The following is a 19789-nucleotide window of genomic DNA, read 5'->3' on the forward strand; positions in this document are numbered from 1 at the left end:
TTTTGCTTAAGGTTTTTTTAGTCTCACCCTCTTCTTTTTTCTCTCTCATTTTCCTGTCTTTCTCCATTTCGGTCTCACTGTTTCTTTTCTTCTCAATCTCACCTTCACTCTTTCTTTTCAGCACAATCTCACTTTCACTGTCACCTTCACTCTTATTATTAAGCTCATTCTCACTTTTTCTTGAGGTTTCAGCCTCACCCAAATCTTTTCCCTTTGGTGGTTAGGTCTTCTCCTTTGCTACAACTTGATCATTTTTGTCCCACTTTGGTTTCCAAGAAGTACTAGAAACCGAAGTATACCTTGATGTACCCTTTCCTTTTAGCCGTCTCTCCACCTTCATAGCCATGTGCACTATGTCCTCTACCTCCTCATAATGTTGCAACTCAACTACATTGGCTATCTCCCTATTCAACCCCCTCAAAAATCTTTTCATTATGGCCTCCCGATCCTCCACTACATTAGCCCGAATCATAGCCACCTCCATCTCCTTATGGTAGTCCACTACACTCCTAGACCCCTGTATAAGATTTTGTAATTTTTTGTAGAGGTCTCTATAGTAGTGGCTAGGTACAAATCTCCGCCTCATGATAGCTTTCAACTCTCTCCATGTTTCTACAGGCCTCTCAAAATTCCTCCTCCTATTGGATACTAATTGATCCTACCAAATAATCGCATAATCAATGAACTCAATTACAGCCAACTTCATCTTTTTCTCCTCAGAGTAATTATGACAATCAAACACCAACTCTATTCTTTTCTCCCACTCTAAATAAACTTCAGGGTCAGTTCTACCTTGGAATGATGGTATTTTCATTTTGATGCTTCCAAGGTTTTTATCTACTCTATCTCGACCCCCTGAGTTTGCCCTAAGGCCTCTTCCATGCCTAACTCTTCTATGTCTACCCAATCAAACTTCAGATGTTAGCACTTCCTCATCCTCACCATACTCTCCATTCTCATACCCATTCTTAATATTAGGCTCATGTCGCCTCCTATCTTTCTCTGCTTGCAGATTTCTAACCATTGCTTCTTGATTATCCATGCTATTCCTCACTTCACCTAACACCAAGTTCAACCGCTCAAACTCATGTTGCATGGCATGCAGCACAAAGGATGAGTTATCTACTCGCCCCCTTGGTGATGAGCTACTCCGATGAGACATTACAAGGTGCTGCACAGAAGAATGTTAGTGGTAAAAAAGAAAACCTCACACACTCCCTTACGTGTTTCAACTCGAATAATGACACTCTACTCGTGTTTCACTCTTAATGGCTTTTTCCCGATAATAGTCTCACACTCTCTTGCCTTTTACCTCAATAGGTTTTCCACTCAAGTTCTTTCAGAACTAAATGAACTCAATCAAGACAAGGCAACCTTATTTTATCCCAACTAGTAATTAGATTCAGGAAACAAGAACAAGAGAAACATGAAGGAATAAAAATGACACGAGAATCAATGAAGTTATACGAATGAAAGAGTAGCAATAAGACAAGATACCAACTTGAGTGATGTATGCAGCAGCCCCTTTGATGGTAAGGTTCAATCAACAAATCTCTTTCTTTCTCATTGTTGTAACTATGTAGCAACTTTGAATATGCTACCTTCTCTTCTCTTCAACTTCTTCTTTTTTTTTTTTGGAATTTTCTTTTCTTTTCTTTTCTTTTCCTTTCCTTTCTTTTCTTTTCTTTTCTTTTCCTTTCCTTTCTTTTCTTTTCTTTTCTTTTCTTTTCTTTTCCTTTCTTTTCTTTTCTCTAATTCATCCACAAACAGCAATATTCAATTGTGAAAACCAACCAATTGAATTCAAACACACAAACATTGACAATGAAATAGAAAAGAATCAATGGAACGACACTCCAAGCAATTGACAAACTTAGAGATGCAGGAAACCCTAGAATTTTGAAACCCTAGGTGATGCAAATTTCAGCCAAACCCAAAACCTTAAGAATTTCGGCAGCCTACTTTTTATTTCAATTTTTTTTTTTGGCAACCCTAGAACAATGAAGCCCTAGAATTAAATTTAAGGATACTAAAATTAAAAGATAGAATCAGACCTGATTGGAAACCTTGCTCTGAATACCAAATGATATGAACCCGCGGGAATGAAATCCCTTGAACCCACAGTCAATTTGAAAACTTCCCAAGAAAGCCAAAATCAAGTCTATGGATGGAGAATCTAGACCCGATGAGAACTCGTTTCAAGAACCTAGATTATATTAAAATCTAGACCCATTGAAGAACCCGTCTCAAGAACCCAAATTACAAAGGAGGAACGCCACAAAGGTTGTGATTTACCTTTGATAAGTTCAAAAGTTCAATTAAGAACAAGAGGAGTAAAACTCAACTCACAATGAATAAATTCATCAAATTTCATAAACTTCATAATCTCATTAGAATGAGACTACATAGAATATTTAAAGGAAAACCTAATGAAACCCTAGCCAAAATAAACCCCCATCTTCCAAAAGTGCCCCTGGATGAACAGTGTCGTGGCTACAGTGCCGCGCAACAGTAACTCTGCTACAGTAACCCTAACCCTAGTTCAATAAAATAATAACTTTCCCAACATGCCCTTGCATAGGCCCCCTTAAGTGCTTCCCATAATAAACTAAATTATTCTAAACTAATAAAATAAGTTCTTTAAATGAATTAAATAAGTTGAAACCCTTCAAGAGCCCAAAGCCTTTAAGTCATGTCGTTGCCTTCTTCCGTAGCTGATCAAATGAATTAAAACAGGATTCTCATCCTTCAAACCCCATCTTGAATGTTGGCCTCTTGCTAAACTTATCCCAGGTGGATTGCATCAATCCTTGTATTGTCTCTTTGATCTTCTTGGCCCATCTGGAAGTTGCAAATGATCTTTAAGACTAGGCTTATCTTGGTTCCCATCACTTATCGATCCATCCTTCTTGTTTACAAATAATACTAGTGCACCCCATGGGGAAGAACTAGGTTGAATAAAGCATTTTTCTAATAACTCCTCAATCTAGGCTTTTAACTCCTTTAGTTTTGCCGAGGCCATCCTATAACGCACTCTATGTACAGGGGCAGTTGCTGGCTCTAGCTCTATGATAAACTTTGTTTCTCTATTTGGTGGCAATCCAGGTAAATCATCAACAAACACCTTGGGAAATTATAGGTATTCCCTGTACTCCTTTAGATTCCTCCGCCCTTTCTATCACAAATAGTTAGTAGGCGGTCGCACCTCCCATAATACTTCTCTTAATCTGACAAGTCGTAACCACCAATGGGAATACCTTTATAGGTTCTCCTATGTAGCAAATCCAATCAGCATTAGGTAGTTCGAATATTACTTCCCTTTCCGGCAATGAATCTTAGCATAGTGCATAAATAGCCAATCCATCCCTAGGATTACATCAAATTCCATTAGAAGAAATACGATTAGGTTGGCTTTCAATAACAATCATGCAACCTCTAATGGGCAATCCTTGATTACTCGCATAAAACCAACTACATTCCCATTCAGAATAGTCAGCAGAACCTTTGAGGTAAAGGCTCCATAGTCAAATCACACAATCGTACGAAAGTAACAGATATAAAAGACTGTGATGCTCCTGGATCGAGCAAGACACAGGCTAAATATCATAGCAACTTAACCTCACCAATCAAGATAACTAAGATAATCTAAATAACTTAATCAAAGCTAACCATTCAACCAAGGTTAGGTTAAAGAGATACCAGTAATTACTCCTGCTTCTACTGCCTTAGCAGCCTCCAAATCTACCTCTCTTGGCGTTATGGCATAGAATCTAGCTTTCAGTGGGGTCTTAGAGTTGACATTGGTTGCTACTCCCCCACTAGGCATTGTGTTGCGGGGACAGTCCCAAATCAAGTGACCTGTATTGCCGCACTTAAAACAAGCTCCCATGGTCAAACGACATTCACCGTTATGTCTTAACCCACATCTACGACAAGTTGGCGGTGTGACCGGTGCCAGGTCTCCACCATTACGCCTTTCCCTTTTGTCCATTGAGGATGGAACTGATATGAACCCGCGGGAATGAAATCCCTTGAACCCACAGTCAATTTGAAAACTTCCCAAGAAAGCCAAAATCAAGTCAATGGATGGAGAACCTAGACCCGATGAGAACTTGTTTCAAGAACCTAGATTATATTAAAATCTAGACCCGTTGAAGAACCCGTCTCAAGAACCCAGATTACAAAGGAGGAACGCCACAAAGGTTGTGATTTACCTTTGATAAGTTCAAAAGTTCAATTAAGAACAAGAGGAGTAAAACTCAACTCACAATGAATAAATTCATCAAATTTCATAAACTTCATAATCTGATTAGAATGAGGCTACATAGAATATTTAAAGGAAAACCTAATGAAACCCTAGCCAAAATAAACCCCCATCTTCCAAAAGTGCCCCTGTATGAACAGTGCCGCGGCTACAGTGCCGTGCTACAGTACTCGGCTACAGTAACCCTAACCCTAGTTCAATAAAATAATAACTTTCCCAACATGCCCTTGCATAGGCCTCCTTAAGTGCTTCCCATAATAAACTCAATTATTCTAAACTAATAAAATAAGTTCTTTAAATGAATTAAATAAGTTGAAACCCTTCAAAAGTCCAAAGCCTTTAAGTCTTGTCGTTGCCTTCTTCCGTAGCTGATCAAATGAATTAAAACAGGATCCTCATCCTTCAAGCCCCATCTTGAATGTTGGCCTCTTGCTAAACTTATCCCAGGTGGATTGCATCAATCCTTGCATTGTCTCTTTGATCTTCTTGGCCCATCTGGAAGTTGCAAATGATCTTTAAGACTAGGCTCATCTTGGTTCCCATCATTCCCCCTCTCCTCAAAAGGATTCCACCTCGAATCTCCACCTGGATCAAAGGGAAAGTGGTTAGTCCCATTGAAAATAGTAGAAACATGATACTTACCTGGAAGATCCATTAGATATGTATTTTCATTAATTTGTTCAAAAATTTGGACTAGTCCATCCAAGCTACCCATATCATCAACTGGTGAAGATTTTAAATCTAAAGGAGGAAATTGATTAAGTCTATAAACAATTTCAATTGGTGAAAATTTAGTAGTGGCATGAACATTCCAATCATATGTAAACTCAATGAATGGCAAAGAATACTCCCACAAATATTCATGAAGCACATCTAAAGTCTTCCTCGAACCAAAATGACCACTCCAATATGCAAACTCAATGAATGGCAAATAATACTCCCGCAAACGTTCATGCAACAAGTCAATGAATGGCAAATGATACTCCCATAAACGTTCATGCAACATTTCTGAAATCTTATTTTCACCAGAATGACCACTCCAATTATATGCAAAATCAATGAAATACAAATGATACTCCCGCAAACGTTCGTGTAACACATCTTTGAAAAGCAAATGATATTTCCATAAACGTTCATGCAACACAACAAAAGTCTTCCTTACACCATGGTTACCCAACAAACCAGCATGTCCGTCACACACAAGCAACTTACGCATAAAACTAGTAGGCACACAAAATCTATTCATTCTAAACAAGTACCAATCTAGTTTATAGAACTTACCAAAAGATGCATTCTCACATGTTCCATACACACTAGCAAAGTCATCATTATTAGCATGCAATTCCTTATCATATTCAAATCTCAACAATTTCGCGTCTAAAATGAAGACAAGGACATACCTTCTTGCTAAAGCATCAACCACAAAATTTTTCATACCTTGTGTGTATTTGAATACATGAGGAAAAGTCTCAATACAATCCTCCCGCTTAGGATGCATTCTAGTCAACAACTTACCTTGTCCCTGTAAGTGTGTCAATGATTCTTGTTTTTCCAAGAAAGGTCGATTAAGAATTGCCGCACCTGGCATAAAATTAATGTAGTGCTCTATCTCCCTAATAGGTGGCAATCCACTAAACACACCACTTGGAAACACGACCTCATATCCCTGCAACAAAGAGACAACAATACTAGGCAAACATATGTCAAGTTCGTTAGGATTAAGACTTGCCTTAGCATAAAAACTCACTTTTCTCTTTGTTTTTCTCTCACTTTCTTCACACTCTCTTTTCTTTCCACTCTCTTTTTCTTTTTCACTCTCTTTTTTCCTTTCACACTCTTTTTTCTTTTTACTCTCTTGTTTTCTGTCACTCTCTTTTTCTTCATTTTTTTTTGTACTCTCGACCTCACAATTATTTTTCAACTCATTCTCTCTTGTGCTTGAGGTCTTATTCTCACCCTCTTCTTTTTTCTCTCTCATTTTTCTCTCTTTCTCCATTTCGGTCTCACTATTTCTTTTCTTCTCAATCTCATCTTCACTCTTGCTTTTCAGCTCAATCTCACTTTCACTTTCACTCTCACCTTCACTCTTGCTTTTCAGCTCATTCTCACTTTCACTCTTGCTTGTATGCTCAATCTCCTTTTCACTTTTTCTTTTTTGATCACTCTCAGTTTTACTCATTCTTTTTTTATCACTCTCATTTTCACTCTTTCTGTTTTGAGCAACCTCACATTTCAGCTTCAATTGATCCCCATGGACCTGTGTTGGAGTTAAAGGAGCAAGTTTGATTGTTTTTCCATCTTTTTCAAAACTGTACATGTTCCTTAACCCATCATGGATCACCTTCCTATCATACTGCCATGGCTTCCCCAACAAAATATGACTAGCATGCATAGGCACTACATCACAAAGCACCATATCCTGGTATTTCCCAATTGAAAAAGAAACTAGCACTTGCTTATTTACCCTAACCTCCCCACAATCACTCAACCACTGCAACATGTATGGTCTAGGGTGTTTCAAGGTACGTAAATTCAATTTCTCAACTAAAGTAGTGCTAGCCAAATTAATACAACTCCTCAAATCAATGATCATACTACATACCTTGTTGTTGATGTGGCATCTAGTATGAAAAATATTCTCACTCTGCTGCTCTATATCATCCATCTTAATTTGTGTACTGAGCGCACGCCTAGTAACTAGAGCATCACCAATCTCTTCTTTCTCATGCCAATTTTTAACACTAGACTCACGTCGCCTCCTATTTCTTCCACCTTGCAGATTTCTAATCACAGCTTCTTGATTATCCATACTATTCCTCACTTCACCTAACACCAAGTTCAACCGCTCAAACTCATGTTGCATGGCATGCAACACAAAGGATGAGTTATCTACTCGCCCCCTTGGTGATGAGCTACTCCGATGAGACATTAGAAGGTGCTGCACAGAAGAATGTTAGTGGTAAAAAAGAAAACCTCACACACTCCCTTACGTGTTTCAACTCGAATAATGACACTCTACTCGTGTTTCACTCTTAATGGCTTTTTCCCGATAATAGTCTCACACTCTCTTGCCTTTTACCTCAATAGTTTTTCCACTCAAGTTCTTTCAGAACTAAATGAACTCAATCAAGACAAGGCAACCTTGTTTTATCCCAACTAGTAATTAGATTCAGGAAACAAGAACAAGAGAAACATGAAGGAATAAAAATGACACGAGAATCAATAAAGTTATACGAATGAAAGAGTAGCAATAAGACAAGATACCAACTTGAGTGATGTATGCAGCAGCCCCTTTGATGATAAGGTTCAATCAACAAATTTCTTTCTTTCTCATTGTTGTAACTATGTAGCAACTTTGAATATGCTACCTTCTCTTCTCTTCTCTTCTCTTCAACTTCTTCTTTTTTTTTTTTTTTTTTGGAATTTTCTTTTCTTTTCTTTTCTTTTCCTTTCCTTTCTTTTCTTTTCTTTTCTTTTCCTTTCCTTTCTTTTCTTTTCTTTTCTTTTCCTTTCTTTTCTTTTCTCTAATTCATCCACAAACAGCAATATTCAATTGTGAAAACCAACCAATTGAATTCAAACACACAAACATGGACAATGAAATAGAAAAGAATCAATGGAACGACACTCAAAGCAATTGACAAACTTAGAGATGCAGGAAACCCTAGAATTTTGAAACCCTAGGTGATGCAAATTTCAGCCAAACCCAAAACCTTAAGAATTTCGGCCGCCTACTTTTTGTTTCAATTTTTTTTTTTGGCAACCCTAGAACAATGAAGCCCTAGAATTAAATTTAAGGATACTAAAATTAAAAGATAGAATCAGACCTGATTGGAAACCTTGCTCTGAATACCAAATGATATGAACCCGCGGGAATGAAATCCCTTGAACCCACAATCAATTTGAAAACTCCCCAAGAAAGCCAAAATCAAGTCAATGGATGGAGAATCTAGACCCGATGAGAACTCGTTTCAAGAACCTAGATTATATTAAAATCTAGACCCGTTGAAGAACCCGTCTCAAGAACCCAGATTACAAAGGAGGAACGCCACAAAGGTTGTGATTTACCTTTGATAAGTTCAAAAGTTCAATTAAGAACAAGAGGAGTAAAACTCAACTCACAATGAATAAATTCATCAAATTTCATAAACTTCATAATCTGATTAGAATGAGGCTACATAGAATATTTAAAGGAAAACCTAATGAAACCCTAGCCAAAATAAACCCCCATCTTCCAAAAGTGCCCCTGGATGAACAGTGCCGCGGCTACAGTGCCGTGCTACAGTAACTCGGCTACAGTAACCCTAACCCTAGTTCAATAAAATAATAACTTTCCCAACATGCCCTTGCATAGGCCCCCTTAAGTGCTTCCCATAATAAACTCAATTATTCTAAACTAATAAAATAAGTTCTTTAAATGAATTAAATAAGTTGAAACCCTTCAAGAGCCCAAAGCCTTTAAGTCTTGTCGTTGCCTTCTTCCGTAGCTGATCAAATGAATTAAAACAGGATCCTCATCCTTCAAGCCCCATCTTGAATGTTGGCCTCTTGCTAAACTTATCCCAGGTGGATTGCATCAATCCTTGCATTGTCTCTTTGATCTTCTTGGCCCATCTGGAAGTTGCAAATGATCTTTAAGACTAGGCTCATCTTGGTTCCCATCAGGAACCCTCTTTTTCTCCGTGTTTCCTCCTGGTGAGTAAGAGATCGCTCTCTTCCATTCTACGTTGATATGAGTGATCAAACTCCTCTACTCAGCCTTAACTATCAGAGCAATGTTAACCAATTCTTGAAAATTTTCAATTCACAAACAAGTAACATGGCTATGAATTCTTGCTTGCAAGCCTCCTTGAAACTTTTGGGCCTGCATCTTCTCGGTTGCTATCAAGTACGGGTTTAACCTTCCTAATTCCATGGAGCGAGCCGCATACTGCTGCATGGTTTGGTTTCCTTACACCAAATTAGTAAACTTCTGGGCCTTATGTTGCTTGGTAGACTCAGGGAAGAATCGATTATTGAACTCTTCCTTAAATCTTTCCCATGTAACTGCAACTATATTCCCAAGTTCCAGTATCAATAGTTGCCTCTTGGTGTCCCACCATATACTGGACTTTCTATTCCTCCATGCATCCACCTTATTGAAGGTTCTTTTTAGGTCGATGAGCTACTTGTTGACTCTTAATGCCCTTCTGTGCCCACGAAATTTGGGTATTAATATAAGAGAAACTTCTCAAATGGACAATCGAGACCTTCTCCTCTCGGTGGCTCTTGTATTTTGCCTTTGGACCATCTGCTGCCACACCACTTCCATCATTTGGCGGATGGCTCCCGCTATAGCTTGACCTCCTTCCAGTGGAGGATTGCCTTCCTCTCGTTCTCTAGTTCTAGGAGAATTCTCATCTCGTCTCCCACGTGGCATGTGCTCCTCTTTTCTTCAAACATACAAAGCTAACATCCATTAGTCCTATTCACAAAATAGGATAACCTTGGTTCTGATCTTTGGCTTGTGGATAACGTGGCGCGTGTGTTTTCAGACTATAAGCTACTAGGATTTAAGCCTAACTTTTGGTACCATATTCCCTAGGACAATGTGGGTTTACCCAGAGATGTAATTGCTCTGATACTATCTTCTATGATGCCCCGAGACTAAAGCATCAGGACATACAACTCAAGGTTATACACCCCTTGTTCATAACAACTAACATGCAATGCACCTAGTATGTTTCTAACAGTATGCAATAATCGCAGCAGAAAAAGTTCAATTCTAGATAAAGATGAGCGATTAAAGTATGGTACCAGATAAAGAAAACTATTAAATCCCAAAAGTACTTTATTCAAAAATATCTCCCAATATAAACAAAGGGTTTAAACCACAACCCTAGATATCAAGATCACAAAATTCATCAAAATGAACTATTTTCTTGTGAAACATGAGGTCTGGATAGCTGAAGCTCAAAACTTTGAGTGACCTCTTGGCTTCCACTATAAATTCTCACGCCTGGATTATGTATTCATTCACATAGTCCAAACGATTCTCCAAACGGTTCAATTGGCAAACAAAATTTAAACATAGCAGACACATATAAGATATGAATCGTAGCATGTGACAAGAAGCAATTCCATAATCCAATTTGAAGAGCCAAAATGGAGAGTTTACACATAAACATGAGTGCATCATCCAAAAGTAAGTTAGAGGTAAACTTACAAATCAAATAGCAACAAACCAACCAAATAGCATAGTGACAAATACTCAAACATCCGAATATAAGACATGTTAAAGTATCCTCAAATCAAACACAATCAAACAAGTTTACATATCATATACTCGCAATATTCAAGAGTAAGTTAAAGGTCTAATTACAAAATTCCAATACCTAGTAATAAGCAAGCTGAAAAGATAGTTTAAGATTCATGAGAATCGATCTTTTTAAAAAAAAACTAAACCATGTGTGTGAGTGAGTGTTGTGTTCTTGGCTTTTCTTCAAGACAAGAAAAAACCTCCAACATTCAATACCCATTCATAGGTCCAAAACTTTTATGGAATAAAAACCCTAGTTTCAAACTAGTGCTTAGGTCGTGGCCCTTCTTCCTTTCAAAGATGTCATACTCATAAGGTTAAAGCAAATGAGGTTTGGATTTTGCATTCCTTAGAGAAGGAAACCCCTAGTACCCGAGGGTGTGTGTGTGTGTGCGCTCATGTGGGAAACTTCATCAAACCCAAAAGTCCTTTTCTATCATTGGTCATGTGTGTAGAATAAGAAAAAAGAGTGTTTTGTTCCTCTCCTTGATTGTCTTTCCTTTGTAGATGGTGTCTCTAGATTGGCATGCACTTAGAATCAAAAGATAGGGGCATGGGTGGTGTTTGGATGGAGTGAAAGTGATAGAAATGGAGAGAAAATGAGATAGCTGAATGACTCAAGAAATTTCACCAAGTGATTATAAAACCTCAAGGTTTTCGGCTCCTCCCCTTATATAGGCATGTGATCCTTCTTTAAAAGCTAAAGTTATTTTGCATGGATGCCATCTGGAAGCCAAAGCGTGTGCCTCTTTCCCTTCTCCATCATTGGATTGTGTTGGGAAACAAATGTGATAGGAACCAAGGTGGGCCTAGTCTTAAAGATATGTTGCAAGTTCCAGATGAGCCAAATACAAGTTCAAGGGCTTAAACGATAAAGATTATGCTTTGATTCATTTCATAAGCTATGGAAAGGGCAACAACATGACTTATAGGCTTTGGACACTTGAAGGCTTTCAACTTATTTAATTAATTTCAAGGACCTATTTTATTTACATAGAATAATTGGGTTTATGCCTATGTAAGGGTATGTTGGGAAAGTTATTATTTTATTGAACAAGGGTTAGGGTTACTGTAGTCGAGTTACTGTAGCGTCATACTGTAGCCGCGGCACTGTTCACTCAGGGGTATTTTTGGAAGATGGGGTTTTATTTTATCTAGGGTTTCATTAGGTTTTGCTTTAAATACTCTATGTAGCCTCATTCTAATCAGATTATGAAGTTTATGAAATTTGATGAATTTATTCATTGTGAGTTGAGTTTTACTCCTCTTGTTCTTAATTGAACTTTCGAATTTATCAAAGGTAAATCACAACCTTTGTGGCGTTCCTCCTCTGTAATCTGGGTTCTTGAGACGGGTTCTTCAACTGGTCTAGATTTTAATATAATCTAGGTTCTTGAAACGAGTTCTCATCGGGTCTAGGTTCTCAATCCTTGACTTGATTTTGGCTTTCTTGGGGTGTTTTCAAATTGATTGTGGGTTTAAGCGATTTCATTCCCGCGGGTTCATATCATTTGGTATTCAGAGCAAGGTTTCCCAATCAGGTCTGATTCTATCTTTTAATTCTAGCGTCCTTAAATTTAATTCTAGGGCTTCATTGTTCTAGGGTTGCCAAAAAAAAAAAAAAAAATAGAAGCAAAAAAGTAGGCTGCCGAAATTCTTAGGGTTTGAGCTTTCGAACTTATCAAAGGTAAATCACAACCTTTGTGGCGTTCCTCCTCTGTAATCTGGGTTCTTGAGACGGGTTCTTCAACGGGTCTAGATTTTAATATAATCTAGGTTCTTGAAACGAGTTCTCATCGGGTCTAGGTTCTCCATCCTTGACTTGATTTTGGCTTTCTTGGGGTGTTTTCAAATTGATTGTGGGTTTAAGGGATTTCATTCCCGCGGGTTCATATCATTTGGTATTCAGAGCAAGGTTTCCAATCAAGTCTGATTCTATCTTTTAATTCTAGCGTCCTTAAATTTAATTCTAGGGCTTCATTGTTCTAGGGTTGCCAAAAAAAAAAAAAAATAGAAGCAAAAAAGTAGGCTGCCGAAATTCTTAAGGTTTTAGGTTTGACTGAAATTTGCATCACCTAGAGTTTCAAAATTCTAGGGTTTCCTACATCTCTAAGTTTGTCAATTGCTTGGAATGTCGTTCCATTGATTCTCTTCTACTTCATTGTCCATGCTTGTGTGTTTGAATTCAATTGCTTGGTTTTCACAATTGGATATTGCTTTTTGTGGTTGAATTAGAGAAGAGAAGAGAAAAGAAAGGAAAGGAAAAGAAAAGAAAGGAAAAGAAAAGAAAAGAGAATTCGAAAAAAAAAAAAAGAGAAAAAAAAACTGAAAGAAGAGAAGAGGAGAAAAGAAAAGGTAGCATATTCAAAGGTGGCTACATAGTTACAAAAAAAAAAAAAAAGAGAAAGAAAGAAATTTGTTGATTGAACCTTATCATCAAAGGGGCTGCTGCATACATCATTAAAGTTGATATTTTGTCTTATTGTTACTCTTTCACTCGTATAACTTCCCTGTTTCTCGTGTCATTTTTATTCATTCCATGTTTGTCTTGTTTTTGTTTCTTGGACCTAATTACTAGTTGGGATAAAACAAGGTTACTTTCTCTTGATTGAGTTCAATTAGTTCTTAAAGAACTTGAGTTGGAAAACTATTGAGGTAAAAGGCAAGAGATTGCGAGACTATTATCCGGAAAAAGCCATTCAGAGTGACACACGAGTAAAGTGCCATTATTCGAGTGTAAACACGTAAGAGAGTGTGTGAGCTTTTCCATTAACATTCTTTTTGTGCAGCACATTATGATGTCTCATAAAAGTGACTCATCACCAAAGGGGATGGTAGATAACTCATCCTTTCTGTTACAAGCCATGCAACAACAGTTTGAGAAGCTGAACTTAGTGTTGGGTGAAGTGAGGGATATGATGGATCATCAAGAAGCGGCAATTAAAAATCTTCATGGTAGGAGAGATAGGAGGCGTCCTGAGTTTAGTGTTGAAAATGGGTATGAGAATGAAGAGTATGGTGATTGTCTTGCTACCAGGCATGCACTCAATACAAAAATTAAGATGGATGATAGAGAGAGCAGCAGAGCGAGAACAATTTTCATACTAGATGCCACATCAACAACAAGGTATGTAGTATGGTCATTGATTTGAGGAGTTGTATTAATTTGGCTAGCTCTACTTTAGTTGAGAAATTGAATTTACCTACCTTGAAACACCCTAGACCATACAAGTTGCAGTGGTTGAGTGATTGTGGAGAGGTCAAGGTAAATAAGCAAGCGCTAGTTTCATTTTCAATTGGGAAATACTATGATATGGTGCTTTGTGATGTTGTGCCTATGCATGCTGGCCATATTTTGTTGGGGAAGCCGTGGCAGTTTGATAGGAAGGTGATTCATGATGGGTTAATGATGGGAACCAAGGTGGGCCTAGTCTTAAAGATATGTTGCAAGTACCAGATGGGTCAAATACAAGTTCAAGGGCTTAAACGATAAAGATTATGCTTTGATTCATTTCATAAGCTATGGAAAGGGCAACAACATGACTTATAGGCTTTGGACACTTGAAGACTTTCAACTTATTTAATTAATTTCAAGGACCTATTTTATTTGTTTAGAATAATTGGGTTTATGCCTATGCAAGGGCATATTGGGAAATTTATTATTTTATTGAACTAGGGTTAGGGTTTCTGTAGCGAGTTACTGTAGCTCCATACTGTAGCCGCGGCACTGTTCATCCAGGGGCACTTTTGGAAGATGGGGGGTTTATTTTGGCTAGGGTTTCATTATGTTTTGCTTTAAATACTCTATGTGGCCACATTTTAATCAGATTATGAAGTTTATGAAATTTGATGAATTTATTCATTGTGAGTTGAGTTTTACTCCTCTTGTTCTTCATTGAACTTTTGAACTTATCAAAGGTAAATCACAACCTTTGTGAAGTACAAGTGGTGTATTTAGTGGATTGCCACCCATTAGGGAGATAGAGCACTACATTGATTTTGTGCCAGGTGCAACAATTCCTAACCGACCTTTCTTGGAAGAACATGAGTCATTGACACACTTAAAGGGACAAGGTAAGTTGTTGACTATAATGCGTGCTAAGCGGGGAGGATTGTATTGAGACTTTTGCTCATGTATTCAAATACACACAAGGTATGGAAACTTTTGTGGTTGATGCTTCAGCAAGAAGGTATGTACTTATCTTCATTTTAGATGCAAAATTGTTGAAACTTGAATATGATAAGGAATTGCATGCTAATGATGATGACTTTGCTATTGTATATGGAACATGTGAGAAAGCATTGTTTGGTAAGTTCTATAAACTAGATTGGTACTTGTTTATAAAGAATAGATTTTATGTACCTACTAGTTTTATATGTAAGTTGCTTGTGTGCGATGGACATGGTGGTTTGTTGGGTAACCATGGTGTAAGGAAGACTTTTGTTGTGTTGCATGAACGTTTGTGGGAATATCATTTGCCTTTCAATGACGTGTTGCATGAACATTTGTGGAAGTATCAATTGCCATTCATTGATGTGTTGCATGAACGTTTGTGGGACTATCATTTGCCCTTCATTGAGTTTGCATATATTTGGAGTAGTCATTCTGGTGTCAAGAAAATATTAGACATTTTGTATGAATATTTATGTTGGTCTAAGATGAAGAGAGATGTCAATTGTATTTGTGGCAAGTGCATTACATGCAGAAATGCCAAATTTATACTTTTGCCACATGGGTTGCATACGCCCTTACCTATTCCTAGTGAGTCATGTGTAGACATATCTATGGACTTTGTTTTGGGGCTGCCTAGGAAAGAAAGGAGTAGAAATTCTATTTTTGTGGTTATGGATGGATTTATAGAGTTTGCACATAACAGAACCATGCAGACTACCACTTTATATTCTCCTTTTGAAATTGTTTATAGACTTAATCTATTTACTCCTTTAGATTTAATATCTTTATCTGTTGACAACAGGAGTAACTTAGATGGATGTTCTCAAATTCTTGAACAAATTAATGACAATGCATATGAAATCAATGATAATGTTACTAACATTTTTCCCTTTCATCCAGGTGGAGATTCGAGGTCGAATCCTTTTGAGGAGAGGGAGAATGATGGGAACCAAGGTGGGCCTAGTCTTAAAGATATGTTGCAAGTACCAGATGGGTCAAATACAAGTTCATGGGCTTAAACGATAAAGATTATGCTTTGATTCATTTCATAAGCTATGGAAAGGGCAACAACATGACTTATAGGCTTTGGACACTTGAAGACTTTCAACTTATTTAATTAATTTCAAGGAGCTATTTTATTTGCTTAGAATAATTGGGTTTATGCCTATGCAAGGGCATATTGGGAAAGTTATTATTTTATTGAACTAGGGTTAGGGTTACTGTAGCGAGTTACTGTAGCTCCATACTGTAGCCGAGGCACTGTTCATCCAGGGGCACTTTTGGAAGATGGGGGGTTTATTTTGGCTAGGGTTTCATTATGTTTTGCTTTAAATACTCTATGTGGCCACATTTTAATCAGATTATGAAGTTTATGAAATTTGATGAATTTATTCATTATGAGTTGAGTTTTACTCATCTTGTTCTTCATTGAACTTTTGAACTTATCAAAGGTAAATCACAACCTTTGTGGCGTTCCTCCTTTGTAATCTGGGTTCTTGAGACGGGTTCTTCAACGGGTCTAGATTTTCATATAATCTAGGTTCTTGAAACGAGTTCTCATCGGGTCTAGGTTCTCCATCCATTGACTTGATTTTGGCTTTCTTAGGGAGTTTTCAAATTGACTGTGGGTTCAAGGGATTCCTTTCCCGCGGGTTCATATCAGTTAAGGAACATGTATAGCTTTGAAAAGGATGGAAAAATAATTAAACTTGCTCCTTTAACTGCAACACAGGTCCATGGGGATCAATTGAAGCTGGAAAGTGAGGTTGCTCAAAAAGAATGATCAAAAAAGAAAAAGTGAAAAGGAGATTGAGCAAACAAGTAAGAGTGAAAGTGAGAATGAGCTAAAAAGCAAAAGTGAATGTGAGAGTGAATGTAAAATTGAGCTGAAAAGCAAGAGTGAAGGTGAGATTGGGAAGAAAAGAAATAGTGAAACCTCAAGAAAGAAAGAGAATGAGTTGAAAAACAATTGTAAGACCGAGAGTTCAAAACAAGAGAAGAGTGAAAAGAACAAAGAGAATGAGAGGAAAAAAGAGAATGAGGCCAAAACATCAAAAGAAAGAGAGAGTGAAAAAGAAAATAGAGAGGTATTCGAGAGTCAAGAAAAAAGAGTTGAGCCACAAGAGGAAAAAGAAAGAGAGATTGCAGAGAGAAATAGAAATACAAAAGTGAGTTTTTATGCTAAGGCAAACTTTTATAATAACGAATTTAACGACTCTTTGCTAGTGTTGTTGTTTATTTGTTGCAGGGATATGAGGTCGTGATTCCTAACGTTGTGTTTAGTGGATTGCCACCTATTTGGGAGATAGAGCACTACATTGATTTTGTGCCAGGTGCGACAATTCCTAACCGACCTTTCTTGGAAGAACATGAGTTTTTGACACACTTAAAGGGACAAAGTAAGTTGTCGACTAGAATGCGTGCTAAGCGGGAAGATTGTATTGAGACTTTTCCTCATGTATTCAAATACAAACAAGGTATGGAAATTTTTGTGGTTGATGCTTTTGCAAGAAGGTATGTCATTGTCTTCATTTTAGATGTAAAATTGTTGAGACTTGAATATGATAAGAACTTGCATGCTAATGATGATGACTTTGCTAGTGTGTATGCATGTGGGAAAGCATCGTTTGGTAAGTTCTATAAACTAGATTGGTACTTGTTTAGAAAGAATAGATTTTGTGTACCTACTAGTTTTATGCGTAAGTTGCTTATTTGTGATGGACATGGTGGTTTGTTGGGTAACCATGGTGTAAGGAAGACTTTTGTTTTGTTGCATGAACGTTTGTGGGAATATCATTTGCCTTTCAAAGTGTTGCATGAACGTTTGTGGAAGTATCAATTGTCATTCCTTGATGTATTGCATGAATGTTTGTGGGAGTATCATTTGCCTTTCATTGAAGTGTTACATGAACATTTGTGGAAGTATCATTTGTCATTCATTAACATATTGCATGAACGTTTGTGGGAGTATTACTTGCCATTCATCGAGTTTTCATATAATTGGAGTGGTCATTGTGTTGTAAAAAAAGCTTTAGGTGTGTTTCATGAACGTTTGTGGGAGTATCATTTGTCATACATTGACCTGTTGCATGAACGTTTGTGGGACTATTATTTGCCTTTCATTGAGTTTGCATATATTTGGGGTAGTCATCCTGGTGTCAAGAAAATATTAGACATTTTGCATGAACATTTATATTGGTCTAAGATGAAGAGAGATGTCAATTGTATTTGTGGAAGGTGCATTACATGTAGAAAGGCCAAATCTAAGGTTTTGCCACATTGGTTGCATACGCCCTTACCTATTCCTAGTGAGTCATGTGTAGACATATCTATGGACTTTGTTTTGGGGCTGCCTAGGAAAGAAAGGAGTGGAAATTCTATTTTTATGGTTATGGATGGATTTATAGAGTTTGCATATAACAGGACCATGCATACTACCACTTTATATTCTCCTTTTGAAATTGTTTATAGACTTAATCTATTTACTCCTTTAGATTTAATGTCTTTATCTGTTGACAACAGGAGTAGTTTGGATGGATGTTCTCAAATTCTTGAACAAATTAATGACAATGCATATGAAATCAATGATAATGTTACTAACATTTTTCCCTTTGATCCAGGTGGAGATTCGAGGTCGAATCATTTTGAGGAGAGGGGGAATGATGGGAACCAAGGTGGGCCTAGTCTTAAAGATATGTTGCAAGTTCCAGATGAGCCAAATACAAGTTCAAGGGCTTAAACGATAAAGATTATGCTTTGATTCATTTCATAAGCTATGGAAAGGGCAATAACATGACTTATAGGCTTTGGACACTTGAAGGCTTTCAACTTATTTAATTAATTTCAAGGACCTATTTTATTTGCTTAGAATAATTGGGTTTATGCCTATGTAAGGGAATGTTGGGAAAGTTGTTATTTTATTGAGCTAGGGTTAGGGTTACTGTAGCCGCGGTACTGTTCACTCAGGGGTATTTTTGGAAGATGGGGTTTTATTTTATCTAGGGTTTCATTAGGTTTTGCTTTAAATACTCTATGTAGCCTCATTCTAATCAGATTATGAAGTTTATGAAATTTGATGAATTTATTCATTGTGAGTTGAGTTTTACTCCTCTTGTTCTTAATTGAACTTTGAACTTATCAAAGGTAAATCACAACCTTTGTGGCGTTCCTCCTTTGTAATCTGGGTTCTTGAGACGGGTTCTTCAACGGGTCTAGATTTTAATATAATCTAGGTTCTTGAAACGAGTTCTCATCGGGTCTAGGTTCTCCATCCTTGACTTGATTTTGGCTTTCTTGGGGTGTTTTCAAATTGATTGTGGGTTTAAGGGATTTCATTCCCGCGGGTTCATATCATTTGGTATTCAGAGCAAGGTTTCTCAATCAGGTCTGATTCTATCTTTTAATTCTAGCGTCCTTAAATTTAATTCTAGGGCTTCATTGTTCTAGGGTTGCCAAAAAAAAAAAAAAAAATAGAAGCAAAAAAGTAGGTTGGCGAAATTCTTAGGGTTTTGGGTTTGGCTGAAATTTGCATCACCTAGAGTTTCAAAATTCTAGGGTTTCCTACATCTCTAAGTTTGTCAATTGCTTGGAGTGTCGTTCCATTGATTCTCTTCTACTTCATTGTCCATGCTTGTGTGTTTGAATTCAATTGCTTGGTTTTCACAATTGAATATTGCTTTTTGTGCTTTTTGTCGAGGCCATCCTATAGGGCGCTCTATGTACCGGGGCGGATGCTGGCTCTAGTTCTATGATAAACTTTGTTTCTCTATCTGTGGTCAATCTAGTTAAATCATCAACAAACCTTGGGAAATTACGGGTATTCCCTGTACTACTTTAGATTCCTCCACCCTTCCTACCGCAAATAGTCAGTAGGCGGTCGCACCTCCCATAATACTTCTCCCACAAATAGTCAGTAGGTAGTCCTTGATTACTCGCGTACAACCAACTACATTCCCATTCAAAATTGTCACCAGAACCCTTTGAGGCAAAGCCTCCATCGTCAAATCACACAATCGTAAGCAAATAGCGGATATTAAGGGCTATGATACTCCAT

This window comes from Juglans regia, chromosome 2 (genome assembly GCF_001411555.2).
Source record: "Juglans regia cultivar Chandler chromosome 2, Walnut 2.0, whole genome shotgun sequence".
Lineage (NCBI taxonomy): Eukaryota > Viridiplantae > Streptophyta > Magnoliopsida > Fagales > Juglandaceae > Juglans > Juglans regia.